This window comes from Ailuropoda melanoleuca, chromosome 10, assembly GCF_002007445.2.
Source record: "Ailuropoda melanoleuca isolate Jingjing chromosome 10, ASM200744v2, whole genome shotgun sequence".
Taxonomy (NCBI): Eukaryota; Metazoa; Chordata; class Mammalia; order Carnivora; family Ursidae; genus Ailuropoda; species Ailuropoda melanoleuca.
Window position 1 is genome coordinate 71,055,340 of NC_048227.1, and position 19,031 is coordinate 71,074,370.

Below are 19,031 nucleotides of genomic sequence, written 5' to 3' on the forward strand. Positions count from 1 at the left end.
CATATAAATATATAAATATGTTTTATTTGTTTTTGAAGTCATCATCACTCTTTCCTTTATGCTTTGTACTAGGCAGTATATAATAAACATGTTCTTTTGCCGTATGTATTCCATAAAATACCACTTAAGTGGCTGCATGGCATGTCACTTCATGGCTATGCATAATTTAGTCATAAAGCTTTCAATCTTGGGACATTGCAGAATTTTTCTCAGCACATTAATTATTTTTATGTAAGGAGAATTTCCTAAATATAGAATTTCTGGGACACATAACATCACTTTTACATCTTATGAGGGTATATATATATATTTGACAATTAGTATATTTTTGAAATTTTTACATGCCAGGAGTCTCTGTTTTCTTATCCTTACAATACTGGGTATTACCAGTGTTCAAACTATTTGCAATCACGTAGGAGGAAAATTCTGCTTCATTTGTAATTCTTTGATTACTAGAGATGAGCTTTTTGTAGACTTATTTTCCCTTTATATATTTTACCTTGTGAAATTTTTTGTTTGCTTTTCTATAAACCACCTCCATTTGGTGGTTTAAAAAACTGTATACACATACACATGTACCCAATCATATGTATGTATATATTTTTATATATGTATATGTGTATATACAAATACCTATGTGTATGCATGTATATGTATTTATGCACATTTATACATTTATACTCATTCCAAGAATGTGTACATGGATGTATACACACAAGCACACGCATAAGATAGTAAAATTTTATCTGATCTTAAGTTGCAATTTTCCCCTCAACTGTTTACCTCTTTCTTTTCTTTTCTTTTTTTTAAGATTTATTTTATTTATATGAGAGAGAGAATGAGAGAGCAAGCCAGGGTCGGGAAGGGGCAGAGGGAGAGGGAGAGAGCAACTTAAGCAGACTCCACGCTGAGTGTGGATCCTGACACAGGGCTCAATGTCACAACCCTGAGATCACAACCTGAGCTGCAACCAAAAGTCAGATGTTTAACTGACTGTGCCACCAAGATGCCCCTACCTCTTTCTTTTTGTGGTATTTTTATATAGAGAACAACCACTTGAAAATTTTGTAACTCTTTCATTTTATTCCTGCAAAGTTGCTGCCTTTGAAAGACTAGCAAGCCCCTCTCAATGGAGAGTAGGCACATCTGATTATATTGACAATCCTGGACTCATAGAAAGTCACCTCTAGGGGTAACTTAGATGTCATCTGAAACAACTGTTTCATGTTAACATTTTTTTTAAAGATTTTATTTATTTATTTGACAGAGATAGAGACAGCCAGCGAGAGAGGGAACTCAAGCAGGGGGAGTGGGAGAGGAAGAAGCAGGCTCATAGCAGAGGAGCCTGATGTGGGGCTTGATCCCATAATGCTGGGATCACGCCCTGAGCCAAAGGCAGACGCTTAACCGCTGTACCACCCAGGCACCCCTCATGTTAACATTCAAGAACAATTCAAAACCAACCAGAATATTCAAGTGACTCTGATAGCATTTTCAATCCCAAATTACACAGATATGTTTGTATTGAATACTATACAGAAAAAAATATCACTAACAATTCCAATATTTTTGCCAAATCACAGCTTAACAACATATTTCATGTATTTTAAATACAGGCCATATTATCAATAATAATTTAAGAATTACATTATCAAAAAGGAAATTTTTATTAATCTTCTAATATACACGATTAACTTTTTTTTTTTTTTTTTTGAGAGAAGGAGAGGAAGGGGGATCAGAGACAATGGGAGAGGGAAAGAAAGAATCTTAAACAGGTTCCATGCTCAGTACAGAGCCAGACTAGACGGTGCTCAATCTCACAACTCTGAGATCATAAACTGAGCCAAAATCAAGAGCCTTACCCTTAACCAACTGAGCCACCCAGGCACCCCAACAATTAACCACTTTCGATTTTAGTTTTTACCTCTAAATAACATTCTCAACTACAAAACAAACTCCAGATTTTCATATTCCTTTGACATTTTGAGCAAAATAAATTTCACCTAACTGGAAAGATGACTTGTAGTTACTTTTAGAATGTGCTAAATAATAGCTGAAGGGTTTTAGTATTTTCAAACTGAAGGGAATTCTTTGTACTCCTTGAAGGCCTCAGAGTGGAATTAAAGTGTTCCTTTCAATCTTTTGACCTCATTCTCTACCTTGCACAGTTCTTCCTTTTAGTTAGGTCTAACTTTTTCATGGAAATAGTAAAGCAAAACAGGTCTGCCACAGATTTTATAGACAAGAGAGATTGGGATTAACTTCCTGGCTAGAAGGTCACTACAGCTCCTCACCTCTGAGTAAAAAACCTCTATATCTGAGGAACGAGGTTGGTAAGACCCAACTTACAGGTTTATGATGGCCTAAAAATAACTCATGTCAATTGCTTGGCACATTTCCTGCTACATTGAATTATTCAATAAATGGCAATACAACAGCTAATAAACTGTATCTTCATTATTATCAATATCACCATCATCATTATTTTTACTGCCACCTCCACGGCTAGTACAACCATTACTAAAATGATAAAGAAAGGCCAGAAGGGAAAGATTAACCTCAGAAACAAAGGTGAAAGTTGAAAGACTAATTCTTCAGTAAATGCAGGCACTTGTTTTGATTTAATAAGCATGTACGTTAGGCTAAGATATTTTCAGGGAGTCAAAATGGGATGTTATAACTCCTTCAATGAGTTTCTTAATCAACTAACTTACTTCTTGTGATACGCAAGAAGGACACATACTGTAATTTATTCATATTAATGGAGAATGTTTTGTCCCATTAACAAATCAAGAGACATGATCTATAACAAAGTTATTTTGTTACAATACAAATGTTTACAGTGCCAAGGGATTTGTTAAACTAGAAAGACAAATTTTGAAATTTCTAACAGCTGTGTACACAGGGTGCTTAGAGTTTGAATCCAGTTCATATGAAAATTTATAGTTTTGGGGGGAAGAAATGAAAATACTGCATGCAAAATTAAGTACTCTAGTTAATAAAGTGTTACTTTTTAAATTTGTTCTTTTACCAATAAATAGTACTATCCTTAAGTGCCATAAAATCCTATCACTGACTAGGAAAAAGAAAATCAAATACATTCAAGTGTGTATATTAGTAGGTATTAATAATAACCAAACATAACTAATACAACCATTCCTAGATGACAATAGTAATTTAGCCCCATATTTTTAAGAGATTAAAAAGCTGATGAAGAGATCAGTGGCAAAATGAATTAATTAAGATTTTGAAATGATTTTAGGTAGAAATTAACAATAGCGACAACGAATCTCCTTTCTTTTCTGAAAAGCTATGTGAATATATATCCCAAGGTCATGAACTCAATTTAGTTGAAATGATAGCAAGATGGAAAAATACCTTTAAAAAACAGATTTCACAGACTGTGCTTGAGATGGATCTCAAAGAAGGAAAAATTAGAACGAACTCATATCATATCCTTTCATTGATTTTTGTGCCAAATTCCCATCACTTCTAATGGCAGTTCTGAAAATGGATGAAGGATAGGAGTGCTTCGAAGTGCAATTTAAGATCCAAGTGGGGCTACAAGTGAATCAAACCTTTGGAATAATGATTTGCAGGAGAGTAAGTGAATTACAAGTGTTTAGGAGAGGCCACCTGAAAGTTGATATGTTGCTAATCTCCAGTTTTTTAACCTCTGGAAGACTTCTTACTACTGCTATATGGAGAACATCGGAAGAATTGCTTTTGCACTTCAAATTCACTTCAGTGAACTGTGTATGAGACAGTATTTCTGTAGACAATACCATACACACCTGCTTGCTATCTTGAAACCAAAAGAACACATTTACTGGGATTTGATACAAATTAGTTGGGTCCTGGTCATATTTTCTTTTTTCCTGGTCACATTTTTTAAAAAAACAAAAAATTTTTAAAGAGACAAGAATTTCTATACATTTTTTCTTTTTTTATCAGAAAAATGAGAAACCATATAAATTCAGAAAGCAATGCAAGTTCAGCGTTTAAATGAGACCTTTCATATTTAGAAGAACTGATATTATTATGAATCCCAAATTTTATTTCACCTTATAGTCCTGCCAAAACAATTATGGCACAATATTTTAAATGGATGAAAATGTTAACACTAAATGATTTTTAAAAATTTTTTCCTATGTGTTTTTTCTTCACATCCTCAAAAAATCCACTTAGAAATTAATCGAGACTCAAAGATGTTGAAAATATATTCTGCATATCCAACTCAGAAGGCAAAGCTATAAGCAAGTTGAAAGTAATCTGAAGGTTATACTGCTTACAGAAAATTATGTGTTTCCTTTGTTATGGAAACACACTAAATTGTACCTTTCATTTTCCATTCAAATTTACTGCAGAAGCCACACAGAGCCAAAAGGAATAAAATTGAGGGGAAATAAATTGCCTTCTCTGACAGCTGGTCAAGATAAATGTGAAGAACAGAGTGTGTAATCTGAGATTATTTAATGTTTGAGAAGTACTTTGAAGATGACAAGAGCTAGTTATTGATATGGTAGAAAAATGAGAGGTAAATATCACTGAGAAATTTGACATGGGCAATGCTCTTGGAAAGTTGGCATCTCAGAGCAGCTAGGATATGTGGCAGTATTCTCCATGCCTACTTTTTAATTCCATTCCTTCCGATTTCATACAAATTATTTTGATTGCCAGAAAGCTAGAATCAGCTTCAAAGGAAGTGAGGATCTGGCTGAAAGACCAAGTGACTCTGCCCCATAAGTAAAATTAGGGGCTGCTTATGTAGTGATTCCAAAGACCCAGCTTCACAGTCAAGTTACGCACTGAAGACAAAATCACAAGCCTCCTAAAAGAAGTCGCTTAACCTCATCATGCCTTATTAATCAGATCAAGCTGCCAAGTACACTTGCCTATTATTATTCCTAAGGGAAACTGACAATGCAATCTCTTCCAGGACACTCAGGAAAGACACCTATATTCTATAATGGTATAAATAAAATATTACATTCTCATTACATAAAAGCATTAATTATGAATTTTGCATTTTACTATGTGATGTGGTTTGTGGAGTACTCCAATGCTGTATTTTTCCTTTGAAAATCTGAGAACAAAGGACAGAGAAGGAGTATATGCTATCAATGGCATTACAAAAATATGTATTATTCCAAAATTATATTAAGAATGTAATTTCCAATTACAAGTAAGAATGACCTTTACTATATTTAAGTGCTCCAGAAAACACATGTAAGTAAGAATTTTGGAGAAACTTTGCTAAAAATATCTTTTGGTAAATAAAGTTGAAAAATGAAAAATCCATCTTTTATCAATCCTGGTGTCTGCAGAATGTCTATGTATCACAAACATAGACATCTGTGACAATTAAATCATGTTTTTCTACAAGTATATATAAATTGAATGAAAATAGTTTTCAAGAGGCAAGATAAACCATAACAATGCACAAAAACAGTCATTATCAAAATAATCCTAGAATGCTCTAATTGAGATATATGTATGTTTTATATATTTATGTATGTATGTAGTTGATAAACCATAATAAATACCCTTAGAGTAATTTTTAGAAGGCTTCAGATTCTAGGCATTTAAAAAAAACTGTTCACTCTCTTTCAAGGTAAAAATAGCTTTGTCTCACACCAGAAAGAGATCTCCTGCCAATTTCAGTGAAAGCCCTAAATTGCCACCTTTTCTCTAAGATTTTTGAGATATGATCATTGTAATATTTCAGAGGATGATTTGGCAATCTAATCTACCTGCAGAGGTGGCCAATATGTACTTACTTTTTACATTAACAAACAATCCTTTCTACCCACCCACTCCCCATACTCTTCCAGCAGATGAATTTCTTTTTCTAGTGGTGGAACTAGGAAGTGAACCCTCATCTAACCTCCAGCCATAGGACTGGTTCTTTAAAACAAGCCTGACCATTCAGAACACCCTCTTGCCCAAGACTGTAAAGGGATGGGCTATCAGAATCCTCCACATTTTTGTGGAGCTCTTGAATGACACTCTATTTCTGCTGAAGTTGGCGAGCTGGTGGGGTCTACCAGTAGTCCTCTAGCCCACTAATTGGACAGTCTGTGGCAAGATGGAAAGAGGCAGAATCCAGAATTCCACTGTGTAGGTTCACAGAGCCAGCTGTGTTTACGGCCAAATAGATCTCTGGACTTTCCAGTTATATGGGAATATATACACTCATTTGGTTATGTTTGCATTACTAGCCACCACAAGTTCTGAGTGATGCTCTGGGTCTTGCCATGGATGTAAATAATTCTTTTCCTTCAATGTCTGTGTTATGAGGAGTGATCAGTCAAAGCAATCTAAATATCAGGTTCTTTTTAAATTATTTTCATTTTTGAAAAAAAAAGTCTTAATTCTCAAGTGGCATTGTCATGGTCCTAAATAGAAAGAGATATTTTGGTGTTTTCAAGGTCAAATTCAGATATTGAGGTGCTCTTTCTAAGAAGAGCTCACTTGTGTTCTGGGTGATTGAGAGGCAGGATATCTTTTCCTGGGTGGTGGTCCCTCATGGTGACCCACCAATCCACTTTCCAGTTTAGTAGTCCATACAGCAAATTAAAAAGATGTTTTTTCCCATATTAACTCTAGTAAACTCAGTCTTCCCCTACCTTTTGAACTTTTCATTTTCAACTTAGCAGTTACTATTTTTTCTACAAATAGTAAACTTAATTTAGAGATGAAGAGTAATGATGAGTACGTAACTAAAATTCATTTTTTGAAACAAAATCTGTTGAACTCCTAACACATTACCAGTAAAATGCATTGTGTTTTACCAATCCAAAGTGGGTAAGGAATTCTGAGGCATTCCTTTTTTTCTATTTAAGAAAACCCAAAAAAACTCCATTCTTAAAATCCAACTTCTCTTTTAGGAATTTCAACTCCTTAGTGATATTTCTGTGTTCTTTTGAAATAAACACTATCGCTTTTACCTGTGATTATATAATTTTTTGATAAATACAATGATATAAAATTATCCTGACTTCTGTATAGTTCTTTTTTTGTTGTTCAACAAGGCTATAGAATGAGAGTAAGTCATCTCTCTTTTCATAGCACGTAGTACTTCAGAACTTTTTACACTGTGAGGTCCGAATAAACAGTAAATGTGAAAAACTTCATAAGTTTTGCTAAAGGGATCAGCTTTTAAAAAGCAACATATTAAATAACCACAATATTTCTGCATATAGAGGCTGTGCAGTACATATTGACTTCTAACTAGAGAAATAAATTAAATAAAAAGCAAAACATATTTTCATGATAGATGAAAATGTTCAAATAAGAGGTTACTGAAAGAAGTAAAAGCATATCTGTGCGTCTTATAAGTGGGAAATTTAGCTGGTAAAAATAATTCAGGCTGCAACAGAGAAAGAAAGACTAGTGGGATAGAGAAAAAGATGTGCGTTTCTTTGACTGAAAAAAATGTATATTTACTAAATAATGTCAATAATTAAGCAGACATACTTTTTTTTCTATGGGGCAATTAGAACTAGCATCTGCAATGTTATTAGCATTGTTGTCTCCAAGAGGCACAACATCTGGGAGAAGTTTCTATAACCCGATCAGGCACAGTAAAAGTACAGATGAATAAAAGTGCTGATGGTCAACTTACAAATGCCTGATGGTGTGCCATCTCAGTCAGTGGAGCCTCCCATAACAAAATACCACACACTGGATGTCTTCAGAGAATTTTTTTTTTCCTCACAGTTTGGAGGCCAGAAATTCTGGAAGATGATGCCAGCATAGTCAGATTCTGGTGACGACTCTCTTCCTGTCTTGGAGATGGTTGCCTTCTCACTGTGTCCTCTCACAGCGGAAAGAAAATAAGCAAGCTCTCTACCATCTCCTGTTATAAGGAAACTAATCCCATCATTAGGGCTACACCCTCATGACCTCATCTGAACCTAATTACCTCCCAAAGGCCCTGTCTCCAAATACCATGATGTTGGGGGTTAGAGCTCCAACATGTAAATCTGGGAGTGACATGATTCAGTCCATAGCAAACGTGTTTCTATTTGGTTATTTAAAAATTTGCTCAAATCGGGATGCCTGGGTGCTTCAGTCATTTAAGTGTCTGCCTTCGGCTCAGGTCATTGAGTCCCAGGGATTGAGTTTGGCCTCTGGCTCCTTGCTCAGCAAGCAGCCTGCTTCTCCCTCTGCCTACTGTTCTCCCTATTTGTGCTCTCTCGCTCTCTTTCTCTCTGACAAATAAATAAACAAGCTCTTGTAAAAAATTGCTCAAACCAATATTAATACATTTGAAGTATAGCTATTTTAATAGAGCTCTATCTTTCATGTTAAAATAATGGAAATAATGGCCACCGTCCCTTCCCACCAGTACATGCCCAAGTGGCCCAAATCAAAATGTCAGAGGGTACTACATATCGTGAGGTAGTTTAGGGATGGAAACTAATCAGCAAGACCCCCGAGATCACTTTTTTATAGCAATGAATTTGACAGATTCCATCAGATTTATTTTAGGAAAATAATCCATCCTCACCTCATGAATGCAGGAAGTCTCATGAAAGAACAGAAGCCATCTTAGGGTCTGTCTGATTTTACAAGTTTAAAGTTTGAGGATAAATCTACAGAAAGTCTCCCAAATTTTGTGAATTTGGTTTCAGGCAAACAGAAGTTAGACTCCGGTTCCTAGCAAATATGATTTGAACAGGACAGACATAAGATCCATAAATATATTCAAGTTCCTTTGAGAAATTAATTTTCTAGCATTTTATGTTTGGGTTGACTCATTTTCTTCCTGGGCCGAATATGCATAATTGAAATGCTTTACCTAGCCCCAGCTTTCCTCCTACTCAATTGCCCCATTGTCATTGAATCACAAACTCACTGAAATAGAAAAGGCTTGAGTAATGACATGCTATTTCAATTCAAAAAAAATACGAAACTCAGTGCTTCAAAATCATTAGCTTTTCATGATTTGTTGATTCTAATGTGTGTTTTTTACTCCCTTTTTCTTAAAGACATTTTCATGGAAATCAACTATTCCTTAAGAATTAATCATCTCCTGCTGCTTTTACCCAACATGGAGTCATAATCCCACCACTGCAGTGTCACAAAGCTTCTACTTTATTTTCATTAAAAAAGTGTGACAGTCTCCCTCCTCACCCCAGCCCAAAAAGGCACACAAGGTATTCATACTCTTCACATAAATGTATTCAGTAATAATAGTAATGACTTCATGTAAAGCTTTTTCTTAAAACTATACTCATAAAATAATGAGTTTCTCACATTCCCATCAGCTACATTCAGGAAATTTAAGAAAATTCAAGAACTGAGATCTAAATTTCTTTCAAGTTTACTTCTCTGGGTGAGTTTTTGGGTTAATTGTTTCATGAATCAACCTGGCTCGTTTTTAGATATATGTCATTATATAAATAAAACTGAACCTATATTTTCTATTTATAAGGAAATTTCCATCCATTTTTTGGAAAAGCAATGATAATTTAATAATTTCATCTTTGTCATATGTACATGTAAATGAATATGGATATTTTAGAGTATATAACCGTTCATATAGCCAATTTAATATTAATACAACCAATAATAGAGTATATAACCACTAATTTTATTGAGTACCCCAGGGGCTTTTGAAATAAAATTTGCAAGGAAGCATCCTTACTTTTTTACAACTTTAATTATAAGTAATATAAATTGACAATTTCTATATTTACTCCAGATTTAATGCTGTTGTCGTAATTTGACTGAAAACAGATCCATAGAATTTTTTATATCATCAATGAAGCAAAATATTTAATAATTTTGGTGAGAAAAGACATATACTTAGAATTGAGCAACATTGTAATAGGATATTATTATATTTTGTTTAACTTGAACCCTAAGCTATTTGAAGAGTTTAGAACATATCAGAATAGTATAGCCAGAGCCTTCATCTTTCTGGATTGAGTCCACATACCCCATGAAGAAAATACCCATATTGCATGAAGAAAACAGACGAAAAATCTAGAGAGAGATAAGATTTGCTGTGTTGTTTGAAGTCATTTAATCTATAGGAAAAAAGCAGCTTCCTGTGCCTTTCAAAGGACTTCTAAATGAGCTTGAAGCTCCTTTATGCGTTTCTGAAAAGAACATTAAGGTATCCATGTTCATATTTTAAAAATGCAAGCAATTAGGTAAACACAAATAATACTTTATACAAATCTTTCTTTTAAGGAGTCCGTGGAGTTTTAGAAACAGCTGATAAAGCTGCACACATCTATAGAACGGAGCAAGTATTCTCATCCTCTTTGATATGAAGGGAAACAAACAGGGGAGTTAAAGAGAACCAGTTTTCTGAAACTACTCATTACCGGAGTTTTCAAAGAATTCTTGTTGCTTAGCCCCTAATATTTAGTCTTCTGAATTGTTTGTCCAAATAGGCGGAATATTGATCTTAAATTTTATGTCTCCAAGATGCCACACATTGTCAACTCATAAAAAAAGCTTTGTCCTTGACCAGTTACAGTTCTGAAACGAAACAATTTTAAAAAGCAAAGATAAAAACAAAATGATGAATAACTGAACTTTTTCTAACTCCTTCACACCCTCAACATTTCAGCTTCAGTTTTACTAGGCAAAAGAGCAGTCATTTTATTGAGTATTCTAGAGATAAAATTAGATCCTCAGCTCCTCGAAGAGTAAGAAATAAATGGAAAATTAGGACCCTGTCCTCTAAGAACCTACTTAGTATTTACTGTCAGGTGGACTCAACTTTGGTACTAATGCTGGGGTCTTGGCAAGGAGACTCTTTCTTCAGTCAGTCCCGGGTCGATTCCAGGTGTTGAGGCCATCAGTGTGACAGAGAACGGTGAAATCCCCTATCCCCTCATTTCAAATAGCTTATCTGGATTGGATTTTACTATTGAAAGACCAGTATTTCTGACATTTCGATCATTCAGAGAAGTTATTTCTATGGAGTGAGCATTTTTATAAGCTTTATTTGACTAAGCTTATTCAAGCATTACAGCTGCATTAGTACCACCAAGCCATAGCCGATGCTGTAAAGTAAGCTTTACAAAATTGTGGTTGCCCAATAGCATGCTCTTTTGGAAACTGCTAAGCAGCCTTCCCTTGAGTAACATAGCTCTAGAGCTATGCTTTACAAGATGTTCGAAAGCCAGTGTCTCTTTCTACCTTAGAAGAGGGGAAAAGAAATGGAAAACGGTTCAGGAATCTTTTTTTTCCAATTAAAAAAATCACTTTTCCTTTTTAATTTTATAACAAAAGGGAAATGCATTAAATATTCACATTTGAATATTAAACCCTTTGGTTCAGCATTAGAGGAAGTGCTTTAAAAATAGCATTGATTCTTTTCCACACCTTAATTCTGATTAAATGTGTCTCCTGTAAAAGACTCTACAGATCGTAAAAAGAATCAGATCATAAAAAAGTTTTGCTAAGGCAGTTTTCAGGAGAAAATTATAATGGCTAATATTCTAGTCCCAAAACTGATCCTAATTATATTTCTTTAGGCTTCTATAGCATATATATATATATATATATATATATATATATATATAAAATTTCCTGGGAAAAGCAGTCATTTCAGAACCCACAGTGACTCATAAAGAGCACTTGGTTAATAAGGGAAAGAGATCATATAAGTGAGGTTTGTCAAAACTTAATGTGCTAAAACGTTGATTTGTCATTTGGCAAGAAGTTAAACACTGCATCATTTTGCTGGGGCTGTTGTAACAGAGAACCACAAATTGGGTGACTTAAACAACAGAAATTTTTGCCTCATGGTTCCAGAAGCCAAAAATCTAGAATCAAGGTGTTTTTCCTTTTGAGAATGCTAAGGGAAAAATCCTCCAGAACCTTCCTCTGGGCTTGTAAATGGCTGGCCTCATGTTCATACAGCATTCTCGCTGAATGCGTGTCTATCTCGAAATTTCCCCCTTTCTATATGGGCACCAATCAGATTGGCTTGGAGCCCATGCTGTTGACCTAATTTTAGCTTGATTACGTCTGTGAACACGCTATCTCCAAATAAGGTCACATTCTGAGGTACTGGGAAGCTAGCTCCTCAATTTACGAATGATGAGGAGAGGTGCACAATTCAACCCATGACAAGTACTACATAGTTTCTTCACTCGATTATCACCAAAAGTACCTTGTGAAAGATTAAGTTAAATCTCTTCTAAGTCATTACCATTGATGACTTCTGTAAAATGAAGCCTTGAATTAATCAAATTGTCAAGAAAATTTGTAGTTCTTTCTCAAATTCCACAGGTAACTTGAAACTGAAATTATTCAAGTGATGGCCTTGGTAATAAAGCTTCATTATTTTCCTTCTGTTATAGAAATGTTAAATTTAAAAATATAGGTATATATAAATGTCTGTTTTTTAAAATAAGTATGTGCACCTAAATACACACACACACATACACACAAACACCACAAGTTAGTCAGGCAAATGCCATCAAATATTTTAATGAAATAATGGAACACCAAAACCCAAAGTAACTGCAATTAGGTGAGATATTTAACACAGCTGCTTGTCCAAATTATTCATTTTTCCACTAAATTGAAATATTAGGTTCTTTTAACCAGGTATTTAATATCTAAGTAATCCTGTCCTTTATGCCTTAATCTATAAACTATAATGTAAATAAAGACCACGTATTTTATTTTTTGCCAAAGGATTCAACATTTATGGATGTTTACAGAGAAAACTTTATTATAGGTTGTAGACTTTATATGATTTTTTTAAAAGATTTTATCTATTTACTTGACAGAGAGATAGCCAGCCAGATAGGGAACACAAACAGGGGGAGTGGGAGAGGAAGAAGCAGGCTTCCAGCGGAGGAGCCTGATGTAGGGCTCGATCCAACAACGCAGGGATCACGCCCTAAGCCGAAGGCAGACGCTCGACGACTGCGCTACCCAGGCGCCCCTGAACTTTATATGATTCAATTATAACATGTCATAAAACATAATGATTCCAAATCAAAATATTTACAATAAAAGTATTTTTCCAAAGAATACAAGCTTCCTTCATTTACCATAGAAATGGAAAAATTTGCCCTCATAATTAGGAAATGCCTAATGCATGAATATAATTAAACAGAATGAAATCTGAGCTATAATATTTGTTGACCAATCCTAAGAAAATTTACTCAACAAAATCTACTGTCCTCACACATTAATAACACTGGGAACTTTTCTGGGTTAATAAACAATTTAAAAGCCATAATGTGAAATGTCCAAAAAATAGATTTGGACATATTTTTTAGTACTATTTAGATATATCTTAAGTGTTAAAAAGGCAAGTTTTCCGATTTATCACCCAATCCTGAAAAATTCTCAGTAGCCAAATCATCAGATCTCATTCTCTAGCAAAAAGTCCAAATAACTGAAACAAAAACCAAGCACAAACAAGCAAAAATAAGTCTAGAATACGGTTCCAGCCCAGGATATGACTCCATAATATGGAAACAGTGTTGTTACCCTGTCTGTGAGAATCACATTTCTTTACCCATAAAATAACAACAGCGTTTGAACCCATAGATTCCATACTGTGACTGGGAAGCACTGATAGCAAAATAGAAACATTTCCTGGTTTCCTGCAAATTGTTCCTCATGAAATTGAAACCGAGTATAATCTATAAAATCTAAGTCTTAATTATGTAAAGCAGAACATTTTAATGAAATCACTTATTAATTTATTCCATTGTTCATTTGTACTTTTCACAGACCTTATGAATAAAAGTCTTTTTTAAAATTCATTATTCTGGTAGTGCTCCCTTCGACACAATATTTTATTATTTTTCATATGGCACTTTCTGTAGTCACATTCTCCTCAGATTCTGAGACCTAAAGCAAGCTCTCAGTGAATGGGACAAAATCAATTTGCCCTGCAATGGATCCTGATGAAAGACTGAATAGCTGTTAAGTGGACTTTTCCATAAATAGATCGGCAAATCTAAATGAGAAATTAAAAAGCATTCAAGTATTCTATTTATCTTCTTTTAAAGATGGCTTTGGTTCTTCTGAAAGGAAAGAGTAATCAGAAAAAGCCTAGTCCAGTTATCTTAAAAAGACATTAAGAACATGCCACAGGTTAATAGCAAAAGGTTAGGGATGGAGCAATAAACTCGAGGCTGGGGGAGGGCTGACTAGGGGATCTCATGGGTATCACTTCACCTGTCTGCACCTACATTCTCTGCAAATGTAAATCCGGGATTGGCCCCTTCCTTCCTGCCTTGACCAAAACCAGTTGACAGTGAAAGCACGTGAAACTCTTCAAGGAAAACCATAGCTCTCCGGAAGTGCCATTAAGGGAATGTGCCCTATAGCAAAGTCCTAGGTGCATTAGATGTACTTTCACACGTGACACAAAACCAAGAAACTGTATAACTGCCATCTCCACCTCTGAGGCCCTGTTATTTCCTATAGCTCATCCCTTCCAATTACACACTTCGGCAAATCCAAAATGTCCACGATTCCTGGCACACACTCTTCTGTGAATGTGAACGCTCTGCAGCCTAGGTCTGAAAAAACTTCACCTGATTGTCCGCCTTGCAGCTTACTCCTTCTTCAGGACTCCATTTTATTGACACACAACCATACCCATTCATTTACATATTGTCTTTTGTATATTTTCTATGTTTTCCTGTAATGGTGTCAGAGTTGAGCAGTTGCAACTGAAATCATATGGCCAACCAAATCTAAAATACTTAGGATCTGGCCCTTTACGGAAGAAGCTTGCCAATTCCTGCTCTTTGAGTTCAGGAGGGTAACAGACAAAGCAGGAGCTTAAAAATAGATATTTAATGGTTTTAAAATTGGGAAAAAATAATTTAAGGTAGCATTTATTAAATGCTAATCAGGCATACAGGAGGTATATGGCATGGTGATGTAAAAGGAGGGTTAAGATGGACAGGGCTGGGCTGGAACCCTGGCTTTGCTCCTTTCTAGCAACTGGGCCTTAGCATTCACCTGTAAAACTGAGATCATTAAAATGACCTCGTTGTGTTATCACAAGGAACGAGGCATTTAGCACAGTGTTAGGCACAGTAACTATTAACTCCTTTCCCTCTCTTGTTAACATCCCCCTAGCTTAATTTACTATTGATAATAGTGATAAATATTCTTCCAAATAAATATGGCCCTTTTTTAGGATTGATGGATTTATTTTAGAGAGAGAGCACGAGTAGGAGGGGCAGAGGGAGAGGAAGAAAGGATCTCAAGCAGACTCCATGCTCAGCGTGGAGCCCCACATGGGGTTCGACTTCTGGACACTGAGATCATGACCCAGAGAATACGACCTGAGCCAAAACCAAGAGTCCAGTGCTTAACTGACTACACCATCCAGGCACCCCTAAATATGGCCTTTTTAAATGTCTCTCTTAGGGGGAACATTACTTCAGCTCCATCCATTCTTTCTTTTTGCATGTATATGGATTTCTGAAGTACTGAGATTAAACTTCTTTTTCATGTATATAATAATTGAGGTTATATTACTGAGAATGTAAGCCCCGGAGGCTCAGAGGTTCATTTCTTAGAAGAGACTTTACATTAAAAAGTATACAACTGATGTTCAACTCACTCGTAGCTACCATTATAATAAAGTCAAGAAATGTAAACAATTCAGAAATGTATTTCTCCAACCAATGTTCAGAACCCATAATGGGTAAAATCATGCATTTTCATTCATATGAAAACCTCATAGAGTTTTTAATGTATTAGCCACCAATTACAAAAAGCAGAGCATTGCCATTTTTGTTAATCTCTTCCGCAGTTTGGTGCTATTCTTTATTCTAAACAGGCATTAGGTCCTAAAGGATTTTTTCATAAGGTAGTTATTTGGAGTACAAAAGTATTTTCCCATTTTAATTAAAGAATGTTATGAAGGTTGGTTATGGTCTCAATATGCCCATCAAAACCTTTTTAATATTATGCAGCTGAATTGTTATACAAATAAAACTGTAGACATGCTCATGCTTTTTTATGTGTTTGTATATTATCTACCTAAGGGATGGGAACAAGTCCCAGCCAGTTCAAGCCCCAGCTCTTTCAGGCAGCCTTAGATATAAACCTCCAGGGTGAGTTAATTGTCCCTCCTGGATGCTTCCAGACCACCCTCTTTGTACATTTACCTTAGACCTAACATATTATATTGCAATTACCTGTTTATTTTTCTAAGTCTCCCACTGGAATGTAAGCTCCTTGAAGCTTCTTATATTCAGTTGTATACATGTGGTGCTCAGTGCAATGGTTGGCTCTAGGTAAATGTTACTGAACTGGCGTGGTGACCTGAATATAAATGCCTCATGGTGTTTTTCTATGTTGTAGATGCCCCAAACATGGGTGCTGCTTTAGAGAATGAACCCTCCTGTGCCCTTTGTATTATCAGCCCCAGGCAGTTGTTCCAAGGGCACGATTGCATGTGGCCCTTTATCACCAGATTATCACAGTGTGTGAAGCCTTGTTAACATGTGAAGAAACGGTGCACTTCTTTCCCCCAAACCCCCAGAGGGTATACAAGTGGAACATCACTGAATCTCAGCCACTGTCTTTAGCTCTCTAGGAGAAAGGAGCCAAGAACAGTAGAGTGCTTTTCTGGGAACGACACCTGGGATGGGTGTGTGAAGGGGAGGGACTTAGAATCACACAAGAACAGACAATGGGCAGAGAAAACCAACAATGGAGTCAACTGGTGAAGAATCCTGAGAGTGAGGGCTAAGGAGAAAGTCCATAGGCTTTGCTATGGGAAAATGAAGGAAGGGTGGGAACAAAGTTTGGGGGACAGGAGCAGTAGTAGCTGTTCTCAGCTTTTTGGGGTCCTAAGTCTTGCCAAAGATAGCCACATAGGGACGGAAAATAAATTCAGAGTTTTGTGTTAAGAAATACCCAGCAACTCTGGTTGTAAGTGGTGAAGGAAGAGAGCTGAGGATGAAGAGCAACTGCCATCGTATTCACAGGTCATTATATGTATCTCTGGGAGGTGTTCGTAAGTATGCTGTGTTGTCCTTTTATGCTTCCTAAATGTGAGCCCTGAAGAGCAGGATTCTGCCTTAGTTCAGCACAATTTTGTCTATTGAATAGCATTATATGCATGTATGGCTCTTTTTATAAGCCTTTATAAGTCTTTAAAGACTAAAATAATGTATTATTTATATTGTATTTATCAGTTAAATAGCTGAACACAAGTGAAAAGTTACAAATATGAAAAAAAATTTTTTTAATGTATGCTGCATGCATCCGATTTCTCATCCTTTCTTCACTCCCTCAGCCAAACATACTTGACAATATATTTGTGTTAGTGTGAATTCTGGCCAAGAATGGCTATTTGAAGTATAGAATAGTCAAATGGGAGATGATAAATATTAAATACTTGCATATAGATTTTTAATAAGGATCTTAGTACTAAAGTTTTGCATTCTCCTGGGTATACAATGGAGACAGAATTTATAGGTAATAAAATGTGTTGTCATTGGCAATTCTGACATCTAAGGGCCAAAACTGATAAATTTTTATGAACAACATAACGCTTTACCTTGAAATGGGTTAAAGAAACCTAGCCATCATTGGCACCTTTTATTCACCCTTGCTGCATGTCTAGCCACAAGGACTTAAGCATAAATTTGCAGCCCTTTCTGTACCTTGAAAAGCAGATTTCATCATGGCAAAGACTACATTTCTTCAACACTAAATCAACTATAACAGAGAATCAAAGAATGGTGGTCTTGGCCAAGGCCCTAGCTACTCCACATGCCTCATTTGTGCTTATTAGTAAGTGGTATTCCTTCTTCTAAGCAGTCACAACTGCTATACCAGATATGAAGAATTGTTGAGTAGAGAACATGCTAGGTTTGTACACTTCGTTGCTCTCAGGCACTTTTCTGCAGGATACAACCTATAACGTTCCCAGTCTTGATCTGTCTGGACCGGGGAACTGCTGGTTGGCAGGTAACAAATAACCAGTTCAAAAGGTTTTGTTTGTTCCCTTGTTGGGGTAACAACATCATGTATTTGTGTATCACCTCACAGTTTGTGATGCCAAATTACATAAATCATATCAACTGATCTTCCTGAAGGAGGCTGGGCAGCTAACTGCATTCTCACTTTAGAGAAGAGAAAACTGATCCTCAGCAAGACTACGTGATAAGTACTGGAAAATAGTGGTGCCAAGACTAGATCCAGATTTTTAGGCTTAGTCAATTCAATCAGCTGGAACTAGAGCGTCGAGAAAAATGGCAAATACCTACTGAGGTAACTATATGTCACACACTAGCCGGAGGGCTGGAAATATAGTCCCTACTCTTACAATGTCTATGTTCTAAGGAGAAGAAATCATATTTCAATCTGTTTTCAAGATGAGTTTGAATAATAGGAGATTCAAATTTAAGTGAGCCTATTACCGTCCCCAATGCAACCAGTGCCAAGACTTACCTTATCTCAATCTATTGCTGAATGAAGGAAAAGGAATGAACAATGCTGACAACATAGAGAAACTGAACTCCCTGAAAATCATGATGCTTACCATAAACTTTCCACTCCCTGCACTTAGGAAAGTAGATGTTAGAAAGGGCATATTTCAAATGAAGACTCTCGTTATTTCCAAATGCCCTATGGACTGTCAAATGCAGCCCAGAATAAATCTCAAAATGGCCTTTACAAAGACAAACCTTAATCATTATGCTATTCCCCCACAACAATGACTTCATACTATTTCTTTAGCCAAAAGACAATGATGATATTCAAAATAAGTATGCAATTTAGATTTATAAAAATTATGCAGCAATACAAAATTAAATTTTGGCATTGGGATTTATTATTCAACCCAGCATCAGTTCTTATTTAAATTTCAGATATTTAGAATTCAAGTATTTTGTTTTTCCAGAGGCTACTATAACATAATGGATAGGTCATCGGGCTATTGAAATCCAATCACAACCATAATACTATTCATTTTGACTTCTTTTTTCTCTTTTTTTCTGGTGGTTTTTAAATATAATCAGCACAAAAGAAATTAGAAAGCCATTATAGAAAGA

The 19,031-nt window shown here is 35.6% G+C and overlaps 1 protein-coding gene across 1 annotated transcript in view; it reads right to left on the reverse strand.

Annotated features, from left to right (window-relative positions):
- The window catches only part of TRDN (triadin), a 379,865-nt gene that overhangs the window by 336,621 nt on the left and 24,213 nt on the right, over positions 1 to 19,031 (reverse strand). The window lies entirely within an intron of this gene.